General features: G+C 37.8%; 1 protein-coding gene across 1 annotated transcript in view; it reads left to right on the forward strand.

Annotated features, from left to right (window-relative positions):
- The first annotated feature begins 1,172 nt into the window (after positions 1 to 1,172).
- Positions 1,173 to 6,563, forward strand: part of LOC107093576 — a 19,403-nt gene continuing 14,012 nt past the window's right edge. Inside the window, exon 1 of the mRNA XM_015388717.1 lies at positions 1,173 to 1,539. The gene's annotated coding sequence lies outside the window, so the exon portion shown is untranslated. The remainder of the gene's footprint in view (positions 1,540 to 6,563) is intronic.

Here is a 6,563-nt window from a genome sequence, read left to right on the forward strand (position 1 = left end):
GCTTCTCTGATTGGTTGATGTGATGAGTGAGCACTAAAAGTTCAAATTTTCCAACTCCAGCATCAGCTGCATCTGAAGCGGGTCACGTGCCTAAGATGCTAAAATGCTCATAAGGGGCTGCTTCTGCTGCTCAGATGCATCAAGATGCTTTGCTCCTGCTGCTTGAGACACTACAGGACCTTTTGAGGGACCTTGATGCGTGTCAACCATTGACTTTACGTGTAAACCAGTCACTTCTGCTGCTCAAATCCCATTCATTGTGAACGTAGCATTAGTTTTCTCTTAAAGCCTGGTGCTTAAAGTCTAGTTAGGCTTACAAAGGACTATCAAAACACTGAATGGAAATCTAGTGTATATAACCTTATTTTATCATGCTTAGGTGTTTTTTGCCTTTTTAAATAGGCATAGAATGTGACTATGCCTCTATAATTGTGTTTTGCAGTAACCTTTAGATTCATCTCTGAGTAAGAGGCATGGTCATTACATTGCTTCCTTTAGAATTCAAAACACCACAGGGTCGGAAGTATTGACAAGACTGAAATATGTTTTGCTTTATTTCTTTTTCTCTTGTATAATCAAATAATTCAACAGTGATAAAGTGTAAACATTGTGTTCCTTTACACTGAAATTTAAATTCTAGCCTAATCTGGCTGGGTTTTATTTGTGAATAAAGCAATGAATTGAACATTCAGCACTTTCCCTCTTGTACAGAATATTTACATTTTTTTATAGATTTGCTTCTGTGTTTCTTTTATTTGTGCTCACATTGCGGTCTATTTATTTCCACAGGGGGAGGAAATAAGTTGCTATTTAAAAGCTTTTGAAAAGAAACAGAGAGTTTTCTTAAAAAAAACGCTGATAAGAATAGAATGGTTGTAGTAATAAGGTGTATTTTTGCTATCTTAAAATGTAATTTTTTCTTCACTGTTTCAGAGAGATGTAAAGAGGATCTTTTTAAAGTCTCTGCCTCCATTTATGTCTGGTGTAGTGGGTACTTCTTATGTAAGTCCTGAAACCTGAGAGCCAGTCACCTGTTCTGCTACCTGAGCTCAGGCACTGGGGAAAGATAAAGGACAGACGTGCTCCATATCTGAATACTCTACTCTTACAAATTAAGCCAAGGGAGCTACTGAAAGCTCCAGAAAAAACCCTGACAACAACTCAACCTAACCAGAAGCAGGAATAAAAAAAAAAACAATTAAATAAGAAAGTTACTGGGGTCTGTGAAAGAAAGTCCTCGCTTTTAAGGATTTCTTTATTAGTTCTCAAGTTGCTTCTCTTTGAAGTCTTCTGTGAACGACTTAAGATCACAGGATAATTTGAGTAAACATATTGACTGAATTGATGTTTTCTTTTTTTCTTTTTCTTCACTGAACCTCTGAAGGCTAAGAGGAGTTTCCACTGAAACCTAACAAATGATCAGGGAGGACGTTGCCCTCCCTCATGATCTGTTATGTTCCTAGGTGAGAGCAGGACAGCTCACACTGTGGCCTCTGGAGATACAACTCATTCTGTGGAGAGGAACAGCTACTGCTTGAGGTAAGTGGCTGCAAAAAACAGTTGATAATAGCAGCATTCAGTTAGATTAGTGCCTGAGTTAAACAGAGAAAAACTGTATGAAAAGGAAATATTTTATTACTTGTCTACAGTAATGTATGTTTTGCTCTCAGAAAAGTGAGCAGGTTTTAATTTAACTATCTATACGGTTATATTTGTTTCAAGCATGGAACTGCCTAGGCTTTCTGTTTTGGGTTTTTGGGTGCATTTTGTATTCTTGTTGGAATTCCCGTTTTATGTATTTTATTTCAAATAATGGAAATAATGTATATTCCAGTTATGTTGTTTAGTTCAGTTGATTTTTCAGTTGTGCTTTTATTGGTACAGTAATCTCATTTGGAATTAGGCCTAAATCTATTCATATATCTTAGTATTTTTTTTACTGATTTGATTTTTCATGAGTAACATGGTTTACAGTTCCTTGTAAAATTTTATTAACACCCATTTTGTCATGACAAAAACACAAAGTTCAAATATTTTTGCAAGGATTTTTACTGACTGTTCAACACAAAAAGTGCATCATTTTGAAGTGGAAGAAAACTGAAACACTGCAGTCAGTCCTTGAGGATGAATTTCTTCCAGTTTTGAATATCTTGGGCCTGATCTTTCATGACTTTAAAAAGGGAATGTTGAATTGTGTGGACAAAAAAATTGCACTTGCTCTTAGATTGTGCGTCGTAATTTATCCACAAAGACTAAATGTGCAAAAGAGAACACATGCAAACAGATTTGGTTTCTCCCCATTCAATCAAGAAAATTTAGTTTTGAATTTTTAAATATATATTATAATTATCACCAACATGTTGGTAATAATGATATTTAAAAATTAAAAGCAACAAGGAAGAATATATTTTATTGTGCACTTATGTGCAGCCAAGAACAGAAAAACGAGGAACATGGCTAAGAAAAAATTGAAAGATTAGATATCATTCATAAAACTTGTTCTGCACCTTGATGGCTAATGTTCCGATAAAGGAACATCAAGCGAAACAAGAAATCCTGGGATTTCTTGATTCTTGTTTGAAGGATTATGCACTTTCACAATTTGGCCATCCGAATATGATCTGCATAATCACAACTAAAGTTGCTACCAACTACCTGCTTACAGTAACTGCATGTGCAGATTGCTTTGCTCCTGGTGTTAAAATTTCCTCTGCTCTTGCAAACAAGTTTACAAGTGTTTTTAATACATACAGGATGAACCTTGTGAAAATCTGGTACACAGTGTGCAAAAAGCTCAAACTTGGAAAACACTGTAATTTAAACAATTTTAGTGTAGCTTTGACCATATGATTATGATCTTTTTAGAGGATGAAGCTCTGCCCCATACCACACCCAAACCAGGTACGGTATTCTATTGCACAACTTCCCCTCATTGACAAGATCTGCAACATCAACTTTCCTGGCATTCTCCTTTTAAGTAATACACATTTTAAAATATGTTTTATTTTCCCTTCAGTTTAGAATTATGTGCTACTTTTTATTGTTCTATTATGTAGATATCTCAAAAAAGGTATTAGGATTTAAGACTGTGATGAGAGAAAACAAAAACAGTTTGAGAGGTGTCAATAGAAGGCACTGTAAATAATCAGGTTTTCTTCAACCTGCTGCATTCTTCTGCAATTGGTCTTTCGTCAAAACAGCCTTCATAACAGTTCATTTTAGCCAAAGTGGGGGTTTTGTATTTCACATAATGAAACCACATCAAAGCCAATATCAGATGTTTTCTTGCAGTCATTTCCAGCAGATTGTAGTGAGTGTGACAACATTCCAGCGACCCACGGTTGGGATCATTACAGCATGCCTGACTGGACTGATCAAATTGCTTTAACACGGAGACCATTATCTAACTTCTAGTTTTCGAAACAAGCACTGTTTATTTAATGTAGTACATTTTTCACCATTATATTTCAACATAATCTGGTCAATATACCTATACTTGAAACTAAAGGTAATACTGACAATTACTCAGATACGAAAACATCACATTTTGGGCTTTGTTTGTGCATCTGCAAAAAGAACCAGTTGAAAGCAGAACCTCCACCCAAAATGATGTTTTAAAATACAGACAGATTTGAAAACGGATATGAGTCCCCATTATCACCTTCACCCTCCCCATCTCATTTCAATGTCTGGACGGATTAAAGCTGCCACAATATTTAGGGGCTTTTTTGTTTTAATATCCACATTGATAATAACAGAGTCAAGTTAGCTAAATACAAAAAAAAGAAAAAAAAATTGCCTAATTGTCTCAATTTAGTGTTGTTGTTTTTTTATCATCTGTCTTCTTGTTTTTGAATTTGTCACACCTTATTGTCCCCGATTTCCTCTGTGTGGGACAATAAAGGCGTTTCTTATAGATCAGAGCAAGTTTAATTTACAACTGACCTTTCTATTTTTTGCTCTCAAATATATTTCTGTGTCCATCCATCCACCTCTTATCCTTTGGGGCCATGGGAGGCTGATGCCTAAATCCAGCATTCTGTGGGCAAAAAGTCAGATACATCCTGCACATGTCAATAGTTCAGCAGGGGAACAACACAGAGACATACAGCTGTGCACACACTCACACCCATGAACAATTTAGAGTCCCCAATCTAGCAAACAGTCATATTTTTGGATGGAGAGAGGAAGCCTTAGTACCCAGTGAGAGCCCATGCATTAACCAAGGAGAATGTATAAACTCCATGCCAAAATATACTTGGACAGTATTCAAACCCAAGAAAAATCTAATGCATTGCATCTCCAGCATTACTGTTGTATGTTGAAAGCTCAGTCCTATTTCAAGACCTGTTTAGTCAATGGGCTCTATGCTCAATTCCACTACTTGCTAAACTTAGGGCAGCTCTGTTGTTTCCTGTCTTTTTCTACTGGATTAACTGATTAATCCAGGTGTGGCTGACCCCAGTAACCATGGACAGACACACCTGGGTTAATCAGTTAATCTGGTAATGAAAGACAGGAAACAAAATATCTGCCTTAAGTTCAAGGAGTATTGGAGTTGTGCAAAGAGCCATTCAGCTAACTTAGAGAGTCTCCAAAGAGTTTGAGTTGTGCTAATCTGAAGGAATTTAATTGATTTTGAAATCATCGCATTTACCCCAGAATTCCAACCTACCTGTGAACTGTTATCTATAGAAACACATGCACTAACAATAACAGATTTCATCTTAAAAATGAATTACTCACTGCATGTTTTCTGGCTTTATTTCAAATACTCTGATTTTACTGAAAAGCAAGCATTGTTGTTATCAGCATGAATTGGTAGTACTTAGATGTGGTGCATTCACTTGATTTAAAAAGGATGCATCATTAAGATTCTCGTCAGGTTGCTGATTAGAATAGATCAAGCTAAAAATCACCTCTAGCATCTCTGTTTTGTGTGCTTGCTATTATAGTTTCTCAGTGTGTCTCCCTTACATAACTTCTCTCATAGTTTTTTTCTTTTCTTGTTGTTGTCTCTATTTTTTATGTTTTTGATACATTTTTATTGGGCCAGTGTAGTGAGTCTGTCTCCATGGAAATCCACAACAGTGTCCCTTATTCAGGTTGTGTTGGCATTGACAAAGTCCCTTATCTTCATATACAACATGTAGGCAGTAGGGAAGTGCAGTATCCAGTTGAACAAGTGATGGTCCACCTCCAAAAGCTCCAGCTTAGTGTTGTTGCAAACCAAACATCACAGCAACCCATAAGAATTCCAAGAAAGTTAAAAGCAATCCAGTGGACTTCGTTTCCAAGTTGGAAGACGTTTTGCTTACCATCTAGGAAGCTTTTTCAATTCAAAATGTCAGAAGTAGCATTCAGTTTGAGGCTATATAGAGTGGCCCAAAACAAAAATTTGTTTTGTCTTAAAAAACATGCAAATTAAACTGTAAGAACGGGTTCCCGACCCTTAGGGGTGGGGAGTGGTTTGGGTTCTTTGTTAGCCTGCAATATCTAGGGGGAATTGTGTGCCTGGCTGACCAGGTAAAGTGTTTTGGTCCCCCTGTATCAGGCGGGGGTTGCAATGATCGTGGGAAGGAATCAACTCTATCGCTGCATTAAAGGTTTTTGAAACCTGAGTCCACCCCCTGTGTTTAAGGCTGGTTTTTCTTTCTTAACATAAATGGCTTCCTTCACACCCCTTTCAAACCACCTGTTCTCTTTGTCCAAAATGTGAACATTCTGGTCCTTAAAAGAATGTCATTTGTCCATTAGGTGTAGATGTACAGCCGGGCGTTGTCCAGAGGAGGTAGCTCTTCTCTGTTGGGCAGTGCATCTTTGGAGAGGTTGTGTGGTTTCTCCAATATAAAGATCAGACCATTCCTCACTGCACTGAACTGCACTCCACTCATATATGGTCTGGAGATTTGTCTTTAGGGTACACTAGTCCAGAGGTCGCAGATTAGTGGACCGCGGCCCGGATCAGGACCCACCTGCTGGGTAATTTGGAGCCAACCTGATTCAAAACATTCATAAATTACTGCATATATCCGAAGACAGTGTCTAATTTCACTTGTGCCGCTTCTCCTATTTGTACGGTAAAGCCCTCCTGAGCGTCCGGGAACAGGCTGCGCAAGATACAACTTAGCCAATGAGCTGTGTCAGTCTGGGTTGCTGCTGCTAGTTACTTTTAGACACAGCAGGCAAACCTGTTGCAAGCCAGGCGATGGGAAAGATGGAGGATATGAGGAGAAAAAGAGAAATAAACTGTGGACTGCTGGAAGAACTGGGGTGAGCTGGTGACAGAAAAGTAAAATGGCGTGCTCAAAGATGAACCTGCACATTTTAGTTATGTTTGGCTCAACCTGCTGCTGTGAAGCAGGATTCTCCACCATGAACATAATCAAAAATAAATATTGATCCAGGCTCAAGAATGAGCACTTTGATATGTGCTTGAGAATGCCTTTGTCACCATTCACACCCAAGTTTAAAGCCTGCAGGTCAACCTAAAGCCCACTGCTCTCAATAACGCAAGAAAGAAAAGAAAAATAACAGACGGTCAGTTCAGATGTTATATAAAA

The sequence above is a fragment of the Cyprinodon variegatus genome, unplaced genomic scaffold (assembly GCF_000732505.1).
Source record: "Cyprinodon variegatus isolate N-32 unplaced genomic scaffold, C_variegatus-1.0 Scaffold433, whole genome shotgun sequence".
Classification (NCBI taxonomy): Eukaryota; Metazoa; Chordata; class Actinopteri; order Cyprinodontiformes; family Cyprinodontidae; genus Cyprinodon; species Cyprinodon variegatus.